Source organism: Nomascus leucogenys, chromosome 6 (assembly GCF_006542625.1).
Source record: "Nomascus leucogenys isolate Asia chromosome 6, Asia_NLE_v1, whole genome shotgun sequence".
NCBI lineage: Eukaryota > Metazoa > Chordata > Mammalia > Primates > Hylobatidae > Nomascus > Nomascus leucogenys.
In genome coordinates this window covers 29,158,676-29,183,778 of record NC_044386.1, presented here as the reverse complement: position 1 = coordinate 29,183,778, position 25,103 = coordinate 29,158,676, and the positions used below count along the sequence as shown (strand labels likewise).

The following is a 25,103-nucleotide window of genomic DNA, read 5'->3' as shown; positions in this document are numbered from 1 at the left end:
TTATTTGGACCACTCTTCAGGTACTTTACTCACTTAATCATCTCTTCACTCCTTCATCCAATAAACGCATGGCATCTACTACATGCAGCATGTGCACTGGTCTGCACCATAGTGCTTAGCAGGCTTCTCTCCCTTCTCCTGCTGGACGGAAACTGACAAACTGACAGCAGCGAGGGAGCATCTTTCATCTAAGCATATCCCGGAACCTCGAAGCCTCCTCAGCCCCCAGCACAGCAAACCACAGGTATTCCAAAAATAAAATGATTGAAATGAATAGAGAAATTATCATAAGTTTCCTTAAATAGTAAACCGCCATAAAGTGCATGCAAAATCAATTTCAGCGATAGATTTAAAGTATAATTCAATATTTTTCCAGGAGCGTATTAACTATGTCAAGGTAGGTGCATTTATATACTTTACATGGTTCTGATTCTCCCTCTCCTAGCGCCTGCCACCCCCCTACTCCTACACCTAACCCCCGCAACACACACACTCACTCACTCACACAACTAGATGGTGATTATAGGAGCAGCAGCTCTGGGCCCATCCTAATGGAAGAAGGAATTGATGAAGCCAGAACCACCACCTACAGCCAGGGGTGTGTTCTGAGACATTATCTTCTGCCCCCACAAGCAGCACTCCCACTTCACACCTGCCAACCTGTACCTATCTGGCCGCCACCCAGAAGTCACAACCCACAAAAGCTGGCCCAGTAGAGATGCCAGGCCCCTAAAGCCCTCCAGTGTAGGAGACCCCACTGGAGAACAGGCCCTGAAGGTCCAGGAGGTCTCTCTGCCAGGACAGATCAGGGCATCACTTACTGCAGCCATTCAGCCACCACTTCCAGTAGTTTCATTGCGATTTGTCAAGGCAAACATATCCACCTACCCTACCTTTGGTGGATGGAGGCAAGAGGTTGGGCCAGCTGCAGGGGACAGACTCAGACTCAGCTCCATTCCCCCAACACTGCCCAACGGCCAGTCCCAGGGCAGGTCTGGAGCTCTGGAATGCCCTCGTGCCTGCCATTCCAGTCTCTGCCACCAGCCCATGCCAGACCTTGTCCTCTTCCCACTCCAGTGTCCCTTATCAAGGTCTCTGCATAGATTTGGGCTGCCGAGGACAGCTTCTGGCAAACTCCTTTTAGCGGTCCTGGACCCTCCTGCTGCTGAATTCAGCCTTGCGCTTTAATGGATTTTCCAAATAGCGGAGACCACAGGCACCTCAAAGACTTAAAACACAAACGCAAACCCGAGGGAGGGAGAGAGGAAGAGAGGGAGAGGGAAACCAGATTTTAGGAGAAACTCGACTTCAGAGAGAGAGCAGGATTTCCCTATCACTATGTTCCCCCATCTCCCCGGCAGACACCAATAAACGGCCCTAAGATGCCCTTGATCTTTCGGCGCCCCCTGCACTCCCTCGCCCCGCGTCTAACGTCTCATCTGGGCAAAGAGGCGGGGGTTGAGAGATGAAACAAGCCCGAGGGAAGATGGTCCCCAAGACATTACCTGAAGCCGGAGTACCTGAGTACCTCCGCTCCTGTCGGAGGAGGGGACCAAAAGACGGCCCAGGGATGGGGACCCGGGATGCGCGCCCGGGCAGGAGCTCCGGCCCTGTCCTGAGTACCCCCGGCAGTGCGTCTCCGGTTGTCCCGCTGTCTCGGTCCCGCTCTGTCTAGCCCCCTCCCCTGCGCTGCGCCCTCCCCGTCCCCGGCCGGATGCTAGAGGAGTTTGCGCCGCCCAACGTGGGACCCCGGTTCGGCGTCCTCACTCCCCGCCCTGCCAAGGCTGGGATTCCCGCACCCGGATTTGTCGCTAAACTTTCCTGGGCACACACGGTCTCGGGGGTGCCGGGCCTCCCCCATCCCCTGCCCACCCGGAGCCGCGCGTCCTGGCTGCAGCGGGACGGTCGCTTCACCTGCTCGCAGCTCGGCCGAGGCTCCTGCGGCTTCCTCGCGCGTCCAGACCCAGGCGCCGCCCGGCGGGTCCCCGCGCAGCTGCCGCCACCGCGGCCACCACCGGTGCCGCCGCCGCGCCTGCCCCGAGCTGCAGAGCCGCGGTTCGCCGGCAGCCGCGGGAGGCGCAATCCCGGTGCCTTCGGCTCGGCCTGCGGCTCCTCTGCTGCCTGCAGCCGCCGCCCCGCCGCGTCCCGCTGCCCGGGGCCGGCACGCACCAGCGCTGGGGTGCGCTCCTCGCCGCGCTGCGCAGGGGATCCGCCGAGCCTCCAGGATGGGCGGGGATTCCCTCCCTCTGGTTGATTCGAGGGGCGGGAACTCCCTTCCCGGAGTGACAGGGACGGGGGGCGGGGATTCCCCTGCAGGAATAACAAGGTGGGCGGGGATTTCCCCGAGCGAGCCCCGCCGCGGGCAAGGCGTCTCTCTGGGTGAGCCAGGAGTCCTGGTGCGCCCGCTTCAGAAACCTGGGGATCGTGGGAGGAAGGCTTCCAGGGAGATGGCTGCTCCGAATCTCCATACAGGCGGGGCTTAGGGCGCCATCTAGGTGGAACAGAGCGAGCTAGGGGACGTGAAGTTGCCTCTGCATAGCACTTTACATAGCAAAGAGAAAAATGTCAATTGTCTTATCAAAGAACGGGGCGGAGGGGCCAGAGGAGATGGGAGAAGAGCTAACCACTCACCCCGAGCTACCCTTAGCCTCTGGTCCTTGGGATACCAAAGGTAATTTAGCACTGGTATGAGGATTTCGGGGAGAGGGGACCTCTTGGCACCTCAGAGCTGCTTAATCCTCCAGTTAAGCCCCTGGGGGAAATCCCGTGGCCCTGGGGTGGTGTTTTTGCTCCCATGACCACTAGCCACGAGCTCCTGCCGAGTGGACTGTGAGAGCTAATGCCAGCCGCCCTTGGCCCCCGTCCAGGTCACTCGAAGAACGGAGCCTCAGGCTTTTGGGATCCTTCATTCCGGTGGATTTTCAGGAAGGCCTTCAAATATTTTTGGTTCTTTTTTTGTCATCCTTGTCATTCTGCCTACCACAGGGAGAGGATGATAAGAACACAATAGGAAGACTGCACAGCTCTGCAAATTAAGCTCTCTTAAGAGGAAAAAGCTGGTCTTTTTCAAGTGCTGGCAGATAAGAGTAAAAACATATGAAAAATTACAAAACCTGGGATAATGAATAGTTGAATAATACTTTTGACATTTTCTACAGAACAGTAATTGGAAATCTTTGCTTTCGGGGAGATGGGGATGGGACAGGGCAGGCCCCAGCTGCAGTTCTGCCCAGCAAGGCAATAAACTCTAGCCTCTCTGAAAAGCAGACAGACATAAATCACCTGCACAGACCGGACAGAGCTGTCCCACAATACCAGAGGCCAGAGTGGTCCCAAGGCATTTGGAGATGGTATTGTCCTCAGGGGTTGGGGTGGAGAAGTTCTTGATTTCAGCTGTTCGTCAGCTTTTATAATTACCAGGCCATTGAGATCAATGCTTGCACAAACCCAAGCATCGTATATGACAAGCTGGGCACTCAGAGCTTCTCTTCCTGTGTGTAAATAGAGAAAACACCTACCATGCAGGATTGCTGCAACTAGCAGTAACACCGCTATTCAGCACAGCACTTAGGAGGTGCTCAGTGAAAAAATGGTAACCATTATCAATGAAAGGTATCATTGGGACACCACAAAAAATCCTTCTAGAAGGATCAAACAGGGCTGGTGCTTTCTGTTTGTTTCACAGTCCCAGGCCCATCTTCCACCACTCTGTCCCGTGTTTTCTCAGCCTCTGTACCCAGCACATACCTTGGGCCTACCTCCCTCAGCACCCATTAAAAGTTTGCTGAATAAAAACACATGAAGAAATGCTCATCATCACTGGCCATCAGAGAATACAAATCAAAACCACAGTGAGATACCATCTCACACCAGTTAGAATGGCCATCATTAAAAAATCAGGAAACAACAGGTGCTGGAGAGGATGTGGAGAAATAGGAACACTTTTACACTGTTGGTGGGACTGTAAACTAGTTCAACCATTGTGGAAGTCAGTGTGGCGATTCCTCAGGGATCTCAAACTAGAAATACCATTTGACCCAGCCATCCCATTACTGGGTATATACCCAAAGGACTATAAATCATGCTGCTATAAAGATACATGTACACGTATGTTTATTGCGGCACTATTCACAATAGCAAAGAGTTGGAACCAACCCAAATGTCCAACAACGATAGACTGGATTAAGAAAATGTGGCACATATACACCATGGAATACTATGCAGCCATAAAAAATGATGAGTTCGTGTCTTTTGTAGGGACATGGATGAAACTGGAAAACATCATTCTCAGTAAACTATCGCAAGGACAAAAAACCAAACACCGCATGTTCTCACTCATAGGTGGGAATTGAACAATGAGAACTCATGGACACAGGAAGGGGATCATCACACTCCGGGGACTGTTGTGGGGTAGGGGGAAGGGGGGAGGGACAGCATTAGGAGATACACCTAATGCTAAATGACGAGTTAATGGGTGCAGGAAATCAACATGGCACATGGATACATATGTAACAAACCTGCACATTGTGCACATGTACCCTAAAACCCTAAAGTATAATAAAAAATAAAAAAGAAAAAAAAAAAGTTTGCTGAATCAATGAATATGCAAATAAATGTATCACTCAAAATGTAGTCATTGCTATTTTTTACCCACTCCATCCCCAACTCTTTCATTCCAGCCATGTACTCCTAATCTGTAAATTCTGTTTCCTCTGCCAGAGTGACATTCTCACTTTCCTGTGTCTGCTGAAATCCCAAGGAGGTAAATGTCATCTCTACTGGAAAGGCTTCCCTGATCGTCAGAACAAACATCAGGTTTCCTCTGCCTTGTTAATTGCTGCAATGGTAGCACTTTATGCAAATTGCGCATCTAACCCTTGTCAGGTGTATTAAATTGTAGGAATTATGGCGTTTTGTCTCACATATTTCTAGCTTGTGAGTTCCTGGAGGTAAGAGAACTTAAAGCTTATTGTTTGTGTTCGCAAAGCCTAGGGTGGCATGGTGTCCGACCCAATAGCCACTCAATAAATATTTGCTGAATTAAAATGAATTGTTAGGTATATATATGTATGTTATATGTGGCATATATTATGTATAAATACAATATATGCAGATGTATTTTATAATCTGTCTCCTTCAGACATGGCCCTGCTGACCTGCTTTAAATACTTCGTTTCAGTCACTTTTCAGCTGATATTTTCCAGATATTTTTGGCAAGTTCTCATCTGCTAATAATAGCTCAATTCACAAGAGGTCAGTCAAATGCACGGAAATTTTGTTTTGCCCTTGCAGTCTTGTCAATTTGGAAAGCTGACAACTGAGGGCATTTATTTTCCAATGTTTGAAGATCAAAATGTAAATCCTTTCTGCCCCCTTGTTAAATATTTAGTCATAGATTAGTACTTCTATCAAAGTTGCCATTTTAATTTAGTACTCATAATATATGTGATGTGGAGGAGGAGGAGGCTGTATATAGAAAATCTAAGACTTCAGAGCAAAGGAAGATTAAAATGATAAACAAAGGAAAAATGTGTGATCCCAAGCTATATCAGTGACAGAATGTAGCATGGTTTAGGTGAGTCCAAGTAGATTCTCATGGATTGCAGTGCCATGTGGTTTACTTCTAAGCTTTATCCCTCTATGAAGGAAAATCTACAGACCAGGAAGCTGAAACTAAAACTGGAGGTTTCCTTACCAACTCTTGAAAAGACTGCTTTCCATCTTTCCGCCTCAGCTGCTCTTCCAAGTAAGTTTCAAGGGAGGAGAAGTAGCCTTAGTCAACAACTGGCTCAATTCCCTTTCTCCTCCCAGCCTCTGTGGGTTCATTTTATCTCCAAAACAGATTCTAGCTTCCTGTTTACCTAGCAAATTACCCTTTTTGCTTTCTTCCACAAATTTCTGGCCAGTAACTCTTCCATTCATGACCTCATGCTAGAATGAGCCATCCCCTGGCCAAGAAAGGGGCTTAAAAAGAACAAATGAGGCCAAGTGCCCTGGCTCATGCCTGTAATCCCAGCACTTTGGAAGGCCAAGAGTGGCCAGATCACTTGAGGTCAGGAGTTCGAGACCAGCCTGGCCAACATGGTGAAACCCAGCTTCTACTAAAAATGCAAAAGATAGCTGGGCATGATAGCAGGTGCCTGTAATCCCAGCTACTGGGGAGGCTGAGGCAGGAGAATTGCTTGAGCCTGGGAGGCGAAGTTTGCAGTAAGCCAAGATCACGCCATTGTACTCCTGTCTGGGAGTCAGAGCAAGACTCCATGTCAAAAAAAAAAAAAAAAGAACAAATGAGTAATGATGGTAGTAAAACATTAAGTCACTGGATCTCAGTCTGGACTATGCTTAAGGATTCCCAGAAGATTTGAAAATTTAAAAAACTCCAGACTCACCCCCTGAGATCACTATATACTTGGTCTCTGGGGAGCCCCTGGATGCCCCTTAACCAGAACCCAAGTGATTGCAATTTGGGTGGCCCACACAGGATAACTTGGAGAAACACTGAAGTAGAGTGATGTGACAGCCGAGAGGGTGCCCAAGGTCACATTCCAGTATTTGGTCATAGTACTGTAGAGATAAGACTTTATTTTAAACATTGATAAAAATGTTGTAATATTTATCCTGTCTCAGATGAGATATTTTATTTAGCCAAAACACAAAAAAGGACCTGCATTTGATGCATACTAGTTTTTTTCTTTTTCATTCTTTTTTTTTTGAGATGAAGTTTCGCTCTTTTTGCCCAGGCTGGAGTGCAATGGCGCGATCTCAGCTCACTACAACCTCCACCTCCTGGGTTCAAGTGATTCTCCTGCCTCAGCCTCCTGAGTACTTGGGATTACAGGTGCCCACCACCACACCCAGCTAATTTTTGTATTTTTAGTAGAGACAGGGTTTCACCATGTTGGCCAGGCTGGTCTCAAACTCCTGACCTCAGGTGATCCGCCTGCCTTGGCCTCCCAAAGTGCTGGGATTACAGGCGTGAGCCACTGCACCCAGCCCATACTGTCTTAAAATATATATTTAGGGGAAAGGTTTAAGCACTTTTCATCCACGTACATTGAAAATGAGTTTCACTGTATCCATGAGCATGACGTTGGATTTTATGCAAATGTGTTTTGTTGTTTCCAGTGTGGTCTAATAATACTGCACATGAAGAATTTGTAATCTTCTCCTGGGCTCCCCCTTACAAGCCAACCCATTATTTTATATCTTTGTCTCTCAGCCTTCCATTTATACTACTGAAGCATTGGTTGCCAGGGTAATTTTTTTATATAATTTTTGGCAGAAAAAAACTGAATTACAAACTAGTAACTACAGACCACGTATGACTTTCACAATTTATATAGATGATTCAATCATTTTGCAATAGGGAAGAGTGTAGTGTTTATCCCAGTAGATTATTTTGGACTGTGGTGGGATTTGATTTACCTCTGAGTTTACTTGCTTAACACACATTAAGACACCAGCAAAACAGGCCTGGCATGGTGGCTCACGCCCGTAATCCCAGCACTTTGAGAGGCCGAGGTGAGTGGATCACCTGAGGTCAGGAGTTCAAGACCAGCCTGGCCAACATGGTGAAACCTCATCTCTACTAAAAATACAAAAATTAGCTGGGTGTGGTGGCAGGTGCTTGTAATCCCAGCTACTCAGGAGACTGACGTAGGAGAATCGCTTGAACCTGAGAGGCTGAGGTTGCAGTAAGCCAAGATCACACCACTGCCATCCAGCCTGGAAGACACAGCAAGACTCCATCTCAAAAAACAAGACACTAGCAAAACAAACCTACTAAAAAAAAAGAGAGAGGTTCAGTTTTGATTAGCATAACCAGTACTCTGCTATCAGTATATCTAAAGAGAAGCTGTTTTAGTTATACACACATATAGGTTTTGTTTTATACTTGGCCTTTGTCTTTATTTTGGTTTACACAAGAGACAGGACATGGCACTGAGTCTTCTTGGGGCTTGCAGCTTCTGTCACCCAGGCACAGTAGTGCCCCCCGCAAAGTTGGGAAGCTTGGGTTCTCCCCCATTCCCTGTTCCCATGGATGTTAGAATTCAGTCAAATCACCGTGTATCCAAATTTGTAGACCACAGGATTTAGGTAAGCTATTTGCACAACACATTCTCATCCCTAATTCCTATCTCCCCTGCTGATCATTCTTGTTCTGTTCTGTATTACTTACTCATGAAAACGGATTATTTTAAGTCAATCACATGCTATTTTTACTCCTTCATCAGATACTTCTACTTCCAGATATTTTCCACTGAATAATCTCAAAAAAAGTAATTATAAAAATAAATTATATTTCTTATGTATCTATTCCATTTTCTTTGGGGTTTTTTTTGTTGGTTTGTTTGTTTTTTGAGACAGGTCCTTACTCTGTCACCCAGGCTGGAGTGCAGTGGCATGATCATGGCTCACTGCAGCCTCAACCTCCCAGGCTCAAGTGTTCCTCCCACCTCAGCCTCCCAAGTAGTTGGGACTGCAGGTGCATCCCATCACTCTTAGCTAATTTTTTATTATTTGTAGAGGAGGGATCTCACTATGTTGCCAAGGCTGGTCCTGAACTCTTGGGCTCAAGCAATCCTCCTGCCTTGGCTTTCCAAAGTGCTGGGACTGCAGACGTGAGCCACCACACCCTGCCGTTTTTTAAATTTTTTTTTAATTGTACTTCTTCACTCCTCTTTGTACCTTTTTGCCTCTCTTAGCACCTGCCTTTATTGGTAGAGCTGACATGAACATGGAACTAAAAGTCAGCTAAATGATACCCAGCCCAAAAAGCAACAGAGATCCAGTGCTGTGTTCTGTGACCAACCACAGTAACACAGTAAAATTTGAGTAACACTGGGCACCTTTCTGTAAAATGGGGATAATAATACCCATCTCTAAAAGTCTGTTAGGATCTTGGGTCCACAGCAAGATCATAGATGGGAAAGTACTTTGGAAAGATTTAAAGGTCTCTTCAAATGAAAGAATGTGAGAGCAACAGCTCTTGGAATAACAATTTATCATAAAATGTACATGAATAAGATGGTTTACATTTCATCTCACTGTACAGCAAGAATTACCAAGTGTGGTTGATGAGGCCATTGATAAATCATCATTCACAAGTTATTTGCATGATGTATGAATTAGTGAGCCAAACAAGAAATGCATTTTGCATCTCCGCTGTACTCAAGAGCGCCAGTCAATGAAATCCACAGAAAGTACAACCTTGGGGAAAATGCTAGAGCAGACTTGAAAAAGCCGGATTTGGTAAAAACAAAGTCTTTGTCCATTTGAAGATATATAAGAATGTTTATTATTATTTTGGTTTTAGCAAATGCTGACAACCACCTCCTCTCTAATTGCCCATTGGAATGGCTTCCCAATTGAGCTATTTCTTGAAAAAAAGCCCAGCCAGTAGTGCTCTTGGTTGGCCTTTAAGTCACAGGGTCACTCTCATTTCTAGTTAATAGAAGCCACAAAAAATGTCTCAATGCCCATTTTCTCTATTTGTTGATTTTTCGTGTGAATCCAGGGAGAAGTGAATCATCTTTTCTGCTTTACTGTGTACTCATCAACCAGGCAAATAGCCCAAACTGCTTTTAAATAATTTGCTATTGTAATTTACCTAATCAGACCACCTGGAAATAAAGAAAGAAGAAACTGAAGAATGAAGTCCACTCCAAAGATGACAAGATCCCAGAATTCTAGAGCCCAAAGGAGACATCGTAGGAATAACTTTGCCCAGGTTGGTTCTGTGGCTTGCCTAGGAAGCACCGTTAATGGGGACACAGCATGTATTTTAGAAAGGTGGCGAAGAAAGACCCTGTGGGATCAGGTGACCTTTCTTTCTGCCCATCATTTTGGCCATGCTAATTCTATCTCTTGCATAATATCCAATGCCTGGTTTTCACAGTCAAGATGCCATGTCTCAGGACAGTGGGCTCTGAAGATGGAGACTGACTTCAAGGACTAATGTCATTCCTGTTCCCTGTCATTGAAGGGTGCACACATATCTCTGCTTTATGCCCTGGTAGAGGAAATATTCTCCAATAAAGGTAGCAGACTTATAAATTAATTCCTTATGATAAATTCCAAATGCTCCTCAAAGAATGATGTTTTTCTTATTAAAGTCTTTTGAGATGTGTACTATCAGTCAGGGTGTCATGGGGCTTATCAATATTGTATCTGCATGAATCTGCAAGATAGTGCTTTTAGAGATCAAAAGAGTCCACAGAAAATGCAGTAATGTGGAATGGCATATAGCAAAGTTTGAGAATTATTGTAGACAGGTAATTTTTTTTTCTAACAGGGGCTCACAATCTACTAAAAAAAGTACTTTTTTCTGGAATTGTTAATTGACAAACCTTTATGTAAAATCAAAGTGAATAGTCCCATAGACACCACTTCATATTACAGTTCTTTGCTGGGTCAGAACTAGGGCAAGGCAAGAGAGGTGCTAGGGCACAAAATTTAAGGAGGCACCCACTTTCAGGGTCAGCCCTGAGAGTGGGTGCACAACACTGAGAATGATTGCCTTCTTACATTTTTTAAAATTGATATATCATAGTTGTACATACTTGGGGGATACACGTCATATTTTCATACCTGTATGCAATGTGTAATGATCAAATCAGGGTAAATGGGATATTGATCACTGCAAACATTTCTCTTTGTGTTGAGAACAATATAATTATTGTAGCTATTTTGAAATACACAATAAATTATTGTTAACTATAATTTCTCTACCCTGCTGTCAAATACTAGAACTTACTCCTTCCATCTCACTGTCCTTCAAATTTTCCCTCGCTTCCTCTCTTGCATCACCCTATCCCTGGCCCTGGTTCTCTGACAGAGCACTTAGAATGCAGAAGACATCCTGAAAGGTCTGGGTGCTGATCAGCAGAGGGGAGTGTAGCAATAGTGACTAACAGCACAGAGATCAGCCTGGGCTTTGCCAATGACTGTGGGCTTGACCTTGGGCAGGCTGGATCCAGACACAGAACCCCATGATACCATGCTGCGGCTGCCTGCCCTGCCCACCTCCCTCCTTCCCTCGCGAATGACCACATACAGGCCACCGAGCAACACGCAGCTGTCAACACTGCACAGATGATTCGCAGAGGCAGGTCTGGCAGCACTGTACACATGCTTTCTAATTTCTACACCTCAACGGAGTGCTGGTAGGCGGAGTGCTCAGCAGCCTCCGAGAGACATTGACAATGTTTTCATTGGTCCATGCCTGCTGTATGCCTTGCTGCTGCACTGTCTGCCTTGTTCTCATCCCCATAATGCTCTGTCTCGACCTTGATGCAGTTTCCTCTCCCTCACTGCCTCCCAAACCCCTGCACCAACTAGCACTCCCTCGCTGTAATTAACACGTATCCCATTTCCTCTCCCTTCCCATCTCTAGATCTTCATCCTTCAATGAAGACGTGGCCTCCCCTGCAGCTCTCTCTAGTTAGTCTGTTTATTTGATCACAATACACATTACCTTATAACTCCAGGTCAGGAGTGGTGTGAGGGACTCCCATGCCCATATATTCCATGGCCTCTCATTTCCATCACTTTCTTATCTAAATTCTCTTGCTCCTTGGTTGCATCTACTTGGAGAACTGCAATCCAGGATGAAACCTGCCCTCCCTGGGCTTGTACCTTGAAGTTAAAGCACTGATGGAAAAAAATATGCACCTGGGTAAATGGTGAATTCCTGGTTGCCCATCTCAACTGGTTCTCAACAATGTCCAGGAATCATTTCTCTAATCAACCCATTCCCCCATGTATGCAATAAGTATTTCAAACCTTCTGCATAGTGTAAAATTTCTGACTCCTCTTGTATTACCTTTTTCTTACCCTCTTCTTAACTGAAGATGACCTTATTTTAAAATGCCCAGATAAAAGTTATCAGATAGGAGCCCTTTAACTTCCTACCTCCAGGTTAGTAGGTATTCCCTGAATAAGCACCCACCTCCCTTGGTTTTTTGTTTTTTGTTTTTTGTTTTTGGCTTTTTTGCTTGTTTGTTTGTTTTTGAGATGGAGTCTCACTCTGTCACCTAGGCTGGTGTGCAACGACGTGATCTTGGCTCACTGCAACCTCTGCCTCCCAGGCTCAAGCGACCACCTCCCTATTCCTTCCTGGAGGTGGCATCTGTCCACTTAGATATTCCACAGATGCTTCAAACTACTGAAATACAAACTGAATTCATGATCTTTCCCCCACAAAACCTATCCCTTATTGTTAGCCATTCCAGTAAAGAGGGCCCTAATACTCCGAGCTGTCCCAACCAAAAGTCTCAGCGTCCCTCACGTCTCATATCCAAAAAGTGTATCCTATCAGTTCTTTCTCAAGTACTTGCTGGTTAAACCTCTCTGGTCCAAGCTACCTTCATCTTTTATTTACAGCAGAGGTTGGTGGACCTCTGCTGTAAACTAAAGTTTTTTCTTTAATTTTTGTTTCAAAACAAAGCTTTTTTTTTCCAGCAAACAATTTTTTTTTTTTTGAGATGGAGTCTTGGTTTGTCACCCAGGCTGGAGTACAGTGGCGCTATCTTGGCTCACTGCAGGCTCCGCCTCCCAGGTTCCAGCGATTCTCCTGCCTCGGCCTCCCAGGTAGCTGGGATTACAGGCATGCATCACCATGCCCAGCTAATTTTTGTATTTTTAGTAGAGACGGGGGTTCACCATGTTGGCCAGGCTGGTCTCAAACCCCTGACCTCAGGTGATCCGCCTGCCTCGGCCTCCCAAAGTGCTATGATTACAGGAGTGAGCCACCGCGCCGGGCCAGCAAACAAGTTTTATTGGAACGCAGCTGTGCTCATTCATTTATGGACTGTCTATGGCTGCATGCACTCTAAGAGCAGAGTTGAGTAGGCGCAACAGAGTCCATGAGGCCCATAAAGCTGAAAATATTTACTAGCTTTTCCTTTACAGGAAAAGTTGCAAGAACCTCCTGAATGCATCCTGCACCAAACCTTGTACTCTGTTCTCACACATCTTTTTAAAACGTCTTATCACCATCCTTGGAAACTCAGGAGAGCACAAACATCACGCTTGGGATAAAGTGCAGTGTCCCTAGCCCAGCCTGCATGGCTCCACATGAGTAGCCCTGTGTCTACCTCTCCACCCTCACCTTGTATGTATACTCCTCGTTTGCCAAGTCCAGCAGTGCTAGAGTGCTGTCTGCCTTTCCATTCCTCCAGTGCACTATGTTCTTCCACACCACAGAACTGGGAATACTTTGCTTCTTTTGCCTTAGAGGCTCTTTTTTCTTTCTCAACTTGTCCCTCATCCAATTCCTACTTAGTCTTTAGGACTCTGATTAAACCTCACTTCCTCCAGGAAGCCTTCTGTTTCTCCCAGATTAGGTTAGGTGCCCTGTTTCAGAGCACTATATACTTTTATTTAATTTTTATTTATTTATTTATTTTGAGATGGAGTTTCACTCTTGTTGCCCAGGCTGGAGTGCAATGGCACGATCTCGGCTCACCGCAACCTCTGCCTCCTGGATTTAAGCAATTCTCCTGCCTCAGCCTCCCAAGTAGCTGGGATTACAGGTGCGCACCACCACGCCTGGCTAATTTTGTATTTTTAGTAGAGATGGGGTTTCTCCATGTTGGTCAGGCTGGTCTCGAACTCCCGACCTCAGGTGATCCTACTGCCTTGCCTCCAAAGTGCTGGGATTACAGGTGTGAGCCACCGCGCCTGGCCTATTTTTAAATTTATTTTACAGGCAGGGTCTTAGGCTGGAGTGCAGTGGCACAGTCATAGCTCACTGCAGCCTTGAACTCCTAGGCTCAAGGGATTCCCCTGACTCATTATCCCAAGTAGCTAGAACTACAGGCACACACCACCACACCCAGTTAATTTCTTTTAAATTTTTTTTTATAAAGACTGGGTCTCACTATGTCATCCAGGCTGGTCTTCAGCTCTTGAGCTCAAGCAATCCTCACATTGGCCTCCCAAAGTACTGGGATTACAGGTGTGAGCCACTGCCTCGGGCGTGAACTGTTATTATTTATTTATTTAGAGATAGGGGTCTTGATCTGTTGTCTAGGCTGGAGTGCAGTGGCATGATCATGGCTCACTGCAATCTTGACTGGCTGGGCTCAAGTGATCCTCCCACCTCAGCCTCCCAAGTTGCTGGGACTACGGGCACACGCCACCACGCCCGGCTAATTTTTGTATTTTTTTTGTAGAGACGGGGTTTTCACCATGTTGCCCAGGCTGGTCACGAACTCCTGGGCTCAAGTGATCCACCCACCTTGGCCACCGAAAGTGCTGGGATTACAGGCGAGAGTCACCATCCCTGGCTTGCACTTTTATTTTAAAGCTCTTATCTCAAATGCTCTTAATTTTTTGAAATGATTTGTTTAATACTTGCTTGTGTGTTTAGACTGAAGACTTCATGATAGAAAAATCTTTGTTTACCTGATTCAGAAAAGTAATCTTCAGTACCTGACACACAGCCTGGCACATGACAGATACTCAGAAAATATTTATCGAATAAATGGATGATTGGCAATAACATTATAGGGTTGTGGTGAGGATAATAGGAGGAAATATACACATTCAATTTAGTTAATTGCTTAGTCCTGGCAAAAGTAGAGAACATTTATATTTTTAATGACGATGATGATGATGATGCCTTGACTTTGAATTACTTCTGGATTTCTTGATTTGGCAAAAAACTGAGGACCAATAATGCATTTTATTCCTGTAACACAGAGTGTGAGTTGTTCTTCAATTGATTTCTTCTCTTTGGCCATCTATAACAGGCATAATTGGCTTTTCATAGTGTGAGACCTTAAAAAAAAAAAAGCAAGCCCAGGAGCCTAAAATCATAATAATACGTGGCTCTTCTGTGGAATGGTTTCTGCTGGCCCTCTATTCTCTACCCTGCTCTATGTCCTAGGAGGCTGACATCCTGTTATGTTCCTTTGACTTCTGCCTTCTAGTTGGGTTTGACCAATGGGTACCACCGGCCAGAGATTGGAGGAAGAAGGAGAGCAAGGAGAAAGTATTAATCTTCTCCCACCTCTCCCCTCCCCTGGGCTGCAGGTTGACAAGTGACTGCCCCACTACCTAAGGTCATAGCTCCTGCCAGGAGGCTCCTTAACCTGCCACTCTCACGGGCCCTCTCTCTGCAGGTACTCTTTCCTCTTGCTTGTGCTAGCCTGCGGTAGTTACAGCTCCCTGCCCTCGCTAGATGTGGCAGGCTCCATTATCGCTTTGGTTTCTCATAATTTGTCCACACCTTTGCCAGTTAAACTCTCTTCAATTATCCCTGCTTGAGTGTGCATTCTGTTCTCAGATAGAACCCTGACTCATACAATTCCATCACCTAAATAAATATAATGAAAATATTTCAAGAGGTGCTTGCTGCTTCTGTAGATCTCTCTGGTAGTCTGAGTACGTCTGCAAGCTTGGTTAATGTCACATGAGGTTAGGTGCCATTATTCCCATTTCTCAGTAGGCCAAAGGAGTCTGGAAGCAATCTGAGGCATGTCCCCGTGCTTCCAGAGGCTGGCAGTGGCAAAGGCAGAGCTGCTCCTCCTCTCCGAACCCTACCCACTGAGCTCAGAGCTGCATCATGGCTACTTCCCTCTGAGAGGACCACCCACCAAAAGCTGGAGAGCTGGGACCCCAGATAAATCATCCTTGATGATAAACCCCTCTGCAGTGAGTCTGATCCAGGTGAACTCCGAAGCTCGGGAGTGTGCAGCTGGCTCTGTGCCCCAATTTAGAGCGGGTCTGGGAAGCATTCCCAGATGGCTCCTGGATGTCATTGCTTTTTCTGGCTGCGTTCCTGGGGGAAGTGGGAAAACACACATAGGTCTCCTAGCTGCAAACCCAAGCAAAGAGCACATTGTCATATCTTTAGCAAATGATAACACACAAAACACAGACAGCCAAGGAACTAGAGAGAGACATATCCACCCAGCTGAACCGATTCACTCTTTAGAGCCAAGAGACAGCCAGTGTGGAAGGTCCTCTGTCCTCTCAATGAATCAATTCTCTGTCTTAAAAGCAACTGTCCAAGGCTTCAGGCAAATCACAGACAACCCATCACTCTATTGTGTATCTCAATTTCCCTCTCTGAAACAATGGAGTTCTACCCATTGGCAGAAAGGTGAGCAATCACCCATTAAGGTGAGCAAAAATCTCCACAAGCCTCAATTTAAGAACCTCAAATGCAAAACTAATGTTTTTATATCTCCTTTATTAGGCAGGAGGTAGGTCCCACACAGAGGCAGTATGAGTTGTAATTAAAGGCATGGACTCTAAAGCCAGACTGCCTGTTTTTGAATTCTAAGTCTGCTAGCAACTAGCTGTGTGATCTTGGAAAAGTAATGTAACCTCTCTGTGCCTCTGTTTTCTTATCTGTAAAACAGGAATAATGATCATGTCTACCTCATAGGGTTGACATGAAGATTAAATGACTTATAAGGAAAGCACTTTGAACATGCCTAGTATGTGGTAAAGACTGTGTAAGTCATTCAGTAACATAGAGATTTTAGTAATTATTCATGTATCTTTAGATAGACTTATCTGGAATGTTGATCAGTTTTTTTTAACATTTTTTGGCTGTAGCCCAAATAACTTCTGGGATGAAATAACAGATCCTCTGTGCTAGCACTGCCAATTGTTAGATCAAGGGAATTTGGCTTGTGTCTTAGCTGTCATCAGGAAAAGAATATAACTGGATGCTGATAATTGGAAAAGCACATTCTGGTCTGTGGCCTCAGCGTGGCAGCTAATCAGTTATGCCCAAAGAATAAGGTGAAGCACCAGGTCTACAAGGCCTGATGCAGAATGAAGAGAGGCCTTTTAAGCAGACATCCTTCACTGCTGACTGAAGGCCTAGTGTGATTCCCCATCCATCATACACAACACAAAGGTCTTTTCACTTAGGCATCCGTCCCACAAGCAAATGCATCTTTGCACTCCTAGCAGGCTGAATTACTGTGTGCTCTTCCCTCTGTCCTCTTCTTCAATTTCGCATTTCAAATCAATGACCCACCCGGCTTTCTATAAGCAAGTTTTGGTTTTTCTCTACTGGCTTTCTTTCTCTCTTTCTTTTCTTTTTCCTTTTTTTTTTTTTTTGAGATAGAGTCTCACTCTGTTGCCCAGGCTGGAGTGCAGTGGTGCCATCTTGGCTCACTGCAACCTCTGCCTCCCGGGTTCAAGTGATTCTCCTGCCTCAGCCTCAGCTGGAATTACAGGTGTGAGCCACCACACCCAGCTAATTTTTGTATTTTCAGTAGAGACGGGGTTTCGCCATGATGGCCAGACTGGTCTCGAACTCCTAGCCTCAAGTGATCTGCAAACCTCGGCCTCCCAAAGTGCTGGGATTACAGGTGTGAGCCACTGTGCCCAGCCACTCACTGGCTTTCAACTACAACACAAGGCCTCCAGGTCCGAGGAGGAGCTCAGTGTCTTCAGCAATCCTCCTCTTAGGGTAGTCCTGATCATCTGATATTCTTAACGAAACACTTTGGTTCCCCAGAGAACAGTCAAGAGTCCTTAAGAGTGGCTGTCCTTTCATATCTTAGTACTAATTGCTAATTTTTATTGAGCATTTATTATGTTCTAGGCACTATGCCAAATACTTTATATAAAATTCACATTTAATTCTCACAATAGTCCTATGAAATAGGCACAAGAGTTCACTATCTAAGTCCTTAGAACATTGCTGTCCTATATAAATATAAAGTGAGCCACAAATTTGGGCTACAGATGTAATTCTGAGTTTTCTAGTAGCCACATTATAAACAGTAAAAAGAAACAAGGAAAGCTAATTTAATTTTTTTAGAGACAGGGTCTGGCTCCATTGCCCAGGCTAGAGTGCAGTGGCGTGATCATTAATTTTAGTGATATATTTTGCTTAACCAAATACATCTTAAAAACTGGCATTTAAATATGCAATCAATATAAAATTATTAATAAGCTATTTTACATTCATTTTTTGTACTAAGTCTTCAAAATCCAAATTTCAATGAACATAATGTAGAAGGCTGGGCCCAGTGGCTCAATCCTATAATCCCAGCAGGCCTCTTGCCATGGGAGGCCAAGGCAGGAGGATTGTTTGAGCCCAGTTCAATACTAGCCTGAACAACATAGCCTGTCTCTACAAAAAAATGAAAAATTAGCCAGGGTGGTGACACGCACCTGTAGTCTTAGCTACTTGGGAGGCTAAGGTGGGAGGATCACTTAGGCCCAGGAGTCTGAGACTGCAGTAAGCTATGATTATGTCACTGCACTCCAGCCTGAGTGACAGAGTGACACCCTGTCTCTAAATAAAAGAAAACAAAACAAACAACAGCAACAAAACAAATGTAGAAGGAATGAGGGAAATGGATAGAAAACCTCCATTTGTCAAACACCATGGTAATAATTGTTGCATCCAAGGTCCACCTGTGCATCACAAGCAACAATTATTACTGTGGTGTCCGGCATGTTCTATTTCCCTCATTACCTTTACATTTATTAATTAAAGAATGAAAATTTAAGGAAAAATAGTGTGTCTGGAATTGGTGGGTTCTTGGTCTCACTGACTTCAAGAATGAAGCCGCGGACCCTGGCGGTGAGTGTTACAGCTCTTCAGGTGGCGCGTCTGGAGTTTGTCCCTTATGATGTTCGGATGCGTTCGGAGTTTCTTCCTTCTGGTGGGTTCGTGGTCTCGCTGGCTCAGGAGTGAAGCTGCAGACCTTCGCGGTGAGTGTTACAGCTCTTAAGGCGGTGCGTCTGGAGTTGTTCATTCCTCCCAGTGGGCTCGTGGTCTCGCTGGCTCAGGAGTGAAGCTGCAGACCTTCGTGGTGAGTGTTACAGCTCATAAAAGCAGTGTGGACCCAAAGAGTGAGCAGTAGCAAGATTTATTGCAAAGAGCAAAAGAACAAAGCTACTACAGCGTGGAAGGGGACCCGACCGGGTTGCCACTGCTGGCTCAGGCAGCCTGCTTTTATTCTCTTATCTGGCCCCACCCACATCCTGCTGATTGGTAGAGCTGAGTGGTCTGTTTTGACAGGGCTTTGATTGGTGCGTTTACAGTCCCTGAGCTAGACACAAAGGTTCTCCATGTCCCCACCAGATTAGCTAGATACAGAGTGTCCACACAGAGGTTCTCCAAGGCCCCACCAGAGTAGCTAGATATAGAGTGTCGATTGGTGCATTCACAAACCCTGAGCTAGACACAGGGTGCTGATTGGTGTGTTTACAAACCTTGAGCTAGATACAGAGTGCCGATTGGTGTATTTACAATCCCCGAGCTAGACATAAAGGTTCTCCACGTCCCCACCAGACTCAGGAGCCCAGCTGGCTTCACCCAGTGGATCGCGCACCGGGGCTGCAGGTGGAGCTGCCTGCCAGTCCCGCACCGTGCGCCCCCACTCCTCAGCCCTTGGGTGGTCGATAGGACTGGGTGCCGTGGAGCAGGGGGTGGTGCTCGTCGAGGAGGCTCAGGCGCAGGAGCCCACGGAGGGGATGGGAGGCTCAGGTATGGCAGGCTGCAGGTCCCGAGCCCTGCCCCACGGGAAGGCAGCTAAGGCCCGGCGAGAAATCCAGTGCAGCGCTGGTGGGCTGGCACTGCTGGGGGACCCAGTACACCCTCCGCAGTTGCTGGCCCAGGTGCTAAGCCCCTCATTGCCTGGGGCCCGCCAAGCCCACACCCACCTGGAACTCCAGCTGGCCCGCAAGTGCCGCGCACAGCCCCGGTTCCTGCTCGCGCCTGTCCCTTCACACCTTCCCGCAAGGTGACGGAGCTGGCTCCGGCCTCGGCCAGCCCAGAAAGGGACTCCCACAGTGCAGCGGTGGGCTAAAGGGCTCCTCAAGTGCTGCCAAAGTGGGAGCCCAGGCAGAGGAGGCGCCAAGAGCAAGCGAGGGCTGTGAGGACTGCCAGCACGCTGTCACCTCTCAATAGGATACTTACCTACTTTATACTCTGAAAGTATCTTTCTCAAGATACTCATTAATTACAAAGAGAAAAACAGTAACTTTACAGTGGAGAAACCCAGCAGACAGTTAACCTCATCAATGGTAAAACATAGCAACACCACGTGCCTCCAGACAGGATGCACAGAGAAGGACACATCACTTCTGTGGCCTTACAAAAAATCTGTCACCTCAATCTAGTCATGGGAACATTTCAGAAATACCCACATGGACAGACAGTGTACAAAACAACTGGCCCATATTCTTCCAAAATGCCAAAGTCAGGAAAGATAAGGAAGGCCTGGGGAGCTGTCACTGATTGAGAGAGACAAGGAGACACAACAATTCAACACAACGTGGGATCCTGGATTGGATCTTGAAACAGAAAAAGCATGTTAGTGTCACAACGGGTGTGATTTGAATAAGGCCTGTAGTTCAGATAAAAATTATGTACCAGTGGCCAGGCGCAATGGCTCATGCTTACATCCTAGCAGGTTGGGAGGCTAAGGCGGGAGGATTGCTTGAGTCCAGGAGTTCGAGACCAGCCTGTGCAATATAGTGAGAATTCATCTCTACAAAAAATTAGCCAGGCATGGTGACATGCGGCTGGCATGGGGGGATTGCTTGTGCCTGGGAGGTGGTGAGCTGAGATTGTGCCACTGCACTTCAGCCTGGGCAATGGAGCGAGACTCTGTCTCAAAAATAAAAAAAAATTATGTGCCAGTGTTGATGTCCTGGGCTTGATCATTGTTCTCTGGTTATGAAAATTGTTACCATTTGGGGCATCTGGGAAAAGCGTATACAGGAACTCTACTGTTTTTGCAGGTTTCTGTAAGTCTAAAACTACTTCAAAATAAAAAGTAGAAAAACAATGCAATGCAAATAAAATGCAAATTGATTACAAAGCATCTTTGCAATTACTTCAAAAGATGTGGAAGCCTAGGAAGTTGATAAAAGCATTGAAGTATTGCTAGAAATGCATGAAAAAAACCATTAACAAACTAGGTAAAACAGTTCACTTTTAGAGAAGAGAAATCAACAAGGATGGTAACAGGGTGTGGGTTTCCAAAAAAACAATGATTTAAATGTCGAAAAATTATGAGAGATCCTTGGAAAAATGAATGATGCTCTCTAATGTTTGCCAAGAACTTTCTGCTAGAAAATCATAGACAAAGCGAAGGCTGTTGTATCATGCTATCGTATAATTTTAGTTTAAAAATTATGCCAAAAAATCCACATGAGATTTATTTTTATTCATTCTAAGAATGAGCACATAGTTGCAATTATAATCTATGTTCTACTGGATGAGATGAAATGTTATTTTTATAATTTATAGCTTCATTTTTCATTAAAAGAAAAAAGCCTCACTTGAAATTTTAATCCATCTTAAATGGCTTGACTTTAATTGCTCTATTCCAGCCTCAGAAACCTGACCCTCAAGTCCACAGTCTTAAGCACTGCACTATTTCTGTCCCAAAGAAAAGGACTTCCCTTTGTTTCCATTACCTCTAAGTCACCCAAAACAAGTTACATGCCCTTTGTGAGGCCAAGGCACCCTGGGATGTCTTTTGTTGTTGTGGTTGTTGCTGTTGAGACAGAGTTTCAGTCTTGTTGCCCAGGCTGGAGTGCAGTGGCGCGATCTTGGCTCACTGCAAACTCCACCTCCTGAGTTCAAGAGATTCTCCTGCCTCAGTCTCCCAAGTAGCTGTGATTACAGGCGCCCACCACCACACCGGCTAATTTCTGTGTTTTTAGTAGAGACGGGGTTTCACCGTGTTGGTCAGGCTGCTCTCGAACTCCTAACTTCAGGTGATCCACCTGCCTTGGCCTCCCAAAGTACTGAGATTACAGGCGTGAGCCACGGTGCCCAGCCGAATATCTTTTTTTCTATCACACTCTATAAATAAATGGGCAACTCTATAAATAAATGGAAGACAAGGCAGAGGACAGAAGTGAATGTGCACATGAGTGTCATCGGCCATGTATGTGGCACCTGTGAAATATCCATCCTTTGTCTGGCTCTCCAAGACCCATCAAGCTTACAGATGACATTCAGTTTCATATAAACTGACTGAATCCTAGCTCAGAAATTAATAAAATCATTCAAAAAATGCTTCAAGTGTTCAAAATGATGATTTGTGATTTTTTAAAAGTGAGACGTGAAGAGGCTAGAAAGACTGAAGAAAGGAAACATCCATCATCAGAAAGGAGCTCCTTACATTTGAAACTATCAGTAGCAAATGATATGGACAGAGACTACTACGTTACAGTGAGGGGTGGGAGGACACAAATGCAGAATGGTGGAAGAAACCTGGAGGAGGCAGATGGGAGAACATTCTCCAATGTGTCCCTGTCGAGGAGTTTGAGACCAGCCTGGGCAACATAGGGAGACTTTGTCTCTAGAAAAAATAAAATTAGTCAGGCTTAGTGGTGCACACCTGTGGTCCCAGCTACTCAGGAGACTGAGGCGGGAGGATGGCTTGAGCCCAGAAGCTCCACCTTCCCAGGCTGCAGTGAGCTGTGATGATGCCACTATCCTTAAGCCTGGGCGACAAAGCAAGACCCTGTCTAAAAAAAAAAAAAAAAAAAAAAAAAAAAAAAAAATGTGTTTGGAAAGTATCTGGTAAGTAGATAAAAGTTTTAAAGTATTGCTGGAAATGCAGAGAAAAAACATTGACAAACTGGGTAAAATAGTTCACTTTCAGAGAAGAAAAATCGACAAGGATGATTACGGAATGTAGGTTTCAAAACACAATGATTTAAATTTCAAAAAATATAAGAGCTCCTTGGAAAAATGAATGATGCTCTCTAATACGTTTGCAAAGAACTTTCTGCTAGAAAATCATACACAAAGTGAAGGCTGTGGCATTGCTTGTGATGGAAGAGTATTGCTTTAGACACACACAATTGAAACATAGGTGACATTATTATTATTATTATTACTGAGACAGAGTTTCACTCTGTTGCCCAGGCTGGAGTGCAGTGGCGCGATCTTGGCTCACTGCAACCTCCGCCTGCCGGGTTCAAGCAATTCTCTGTCTCAGCCTCCCGAGTAGCTAGGATTACAGGCACCCACTGCCACACCCAGCTAATTTTTGTATTTTTAGTAGAGACGGGGTTTCACCATCTTGGCCAGGCTGGTCTTGAACTCCTGACCTCGTGATCCACCCGCCTCAGCTTTCCATAGTGCTGGGATTAGAGGCGTGAGCCACCACACCCGGCCCTGTGATATCAATTATTAAAGTGCACTATGAAAAGTTACCAGTCCAGCCCTGATCCTGATCACAGGTGAGTTTGGGAGGTTACTTTGGAGACAGAGAGATGAAACAGGGCATTTTCTTCACATGCACATCCTGGCACATGGAAGCTGGGTGGTAAAAGAATTCATTCAGACTCATCTTTATCCCAAAATGGCCCTCTAAACAATAGAAAACTGGCAATCTTCTAGTAACCTGTGCTATTGACAGCTTGAGAGATGTCATACAAAGGCCAACCCAATGTCAGGAACCTGGACAGCAGGGAGTGACTCCCCGCACATTATAAAATCAAAAACTGTCCGTTGATCCCAGGCAGGCTAAAATCCTGGCAGGCCACTCTCCTCCTAACCACATTGCCATTGCCACCATTACCAAGGAAAATGAGACACAGAGAGACAGGGTGGGGAAGACCTTTCTGGCCCCCACAGTTCTCTAAACTCTGTTATTTGTTTTTGAGACGGAATCTTGCTCTGTTACCCAGGTCACAGTGCAGTGGCATGATCTCGGCTCACTCTCACTGCAACTGCTGCCTCTTGGGTTCAAGCAATTCTCGTGCCTCAGCCTCCTGAGTAGCTGGGATTATAGGTGCGTGCACCACCACGCCCAGCTAATTTTTTTTTTTTTTTTTTTTTTTTTTTTTTTTTTGAGACAGAGTTTCACTCTTGTTGCCTAGGCTGGAGGCAATGGCGCGATCTCGGCTCACTGCAACCTCTGCCTCCCTGGTTCAAGCCTTCTGAGTAGCTGGGATTACAGGTGCCCACCATCACGCCTGGCTAATTTTTGTATTTTTAGCAGAGATGGGGTTTTGCCATGTTGGCCAGGCTGGTCTCGAACTCCTGACCTCAGGTGATCCACCCGCCTCGGCCTCCCAAAGTGCTGAGATTACAAGTGTGAGCCACTGCACCCGGGCTAATTTTTGTATTTTTAGTGGAGCCGGGGTTTCACCATGTTGGCCAGGCTGGTCTCAAACTCCTGACCTTAAGTGATCTGCCTGCCACAGCCTCCCAAAGTGCTGGGATCACAGGTGTAATGAGACACCGTGCCTGGCCTCTTTGTTAATTCTTTACAGTGCTTCTAGAGTGTTCCTTTTTCTGAGTGTCCTGGCCATGAGCCCTCAGGTTCCATAGTGCAGTGAATACTGCCATGCATTGCTTTCTGTGATCTCGCCTTTCAGGGATAACGCTCAGGTGTCAGTCCTCTTTGGGAATTGCCTTAGCTAAAAAGATCTGCCTTGCCCAAGGACACACCCCACTTCCTAAGGCACAATAGAGATCCAGGCCCCTGCCTGCCCCAACTCAGGAAGATAAGTTGTCCCAGAGTTATCCCAGCTTCTGAGTTCCCCGGAAGGTTAGCTGAGACCTCTGCTGAGACTGCGTCACAGACCAACTCCTCCCTCTGCCCAGTTCTGCTTCCTTCCCCACCTTCCATGGGTGTTGATCCCAGCAGCACTTCCTGATCAACTTACCACATGCAAATCTCCATCTCAGAGTCCACTTCTTAGAGGGCTCAGCTCAGGACACACTCCCTTCACCATTTACCATCTCTACCACCTGCCATGAAGGCCCACTTTTTCCCAACCGCTCTTGGTGTTTTCTCTCTACATGGACTTCCTGGCCTCACTGACACTGGGTCCTTGGTCATTTTGATCTTCAGTTCCCAATTAAAAGTTCCCCTCCCTCTATGTGTGATTAGCCGCTTCATTCTGCCAAAGGGAGGAAAGATGCAGCCTGACATCACTATGTCCCACCTCCACCTGAAGCTTCCCAGTGGCCTGGCAGAGTTGGGCTGTGGGCTGGGAAGGAATAACGCCATTGAGAACGTCTATCTCTCTAGTAGCTGAACCCATCCCAGAACTCCCAGCTTACTAGGAGGTGGGATTTCCCATCTTTAATCATTCCTGAGCCAAAGGTTATACACAGGCCAGGTGCGGTGGCTCAC

General features: G+C 46.0%; 1 protein-coding gene across 4 annotated transcripts in view; it reads right to left on the bottom strand.

Moving 5' to 3' along the window:
- Nucleotides 1–2,226, bottom strand: part of PDZD2 (PDZ domain containing 2) — a 470,684-nt gene extending 468,458 nt beyond the window's left edge. For all 4 annotated transcript variants that reach the window (XM_030813944.1, XM_030813945.1, XM_030813946.1 and 1 more), the window contains exon 1: nucleotides 1,915–2,226. The gene's annotated coding sequence lies outside the window, so the exon portion shown is untranslated. The remainder of the gene's footprint in view (nucleotides 1–1,914) is intronic.
- Between the last annotated feature and the right edge of the window lie 22,877 nt (nucleotides 2,227–25,103).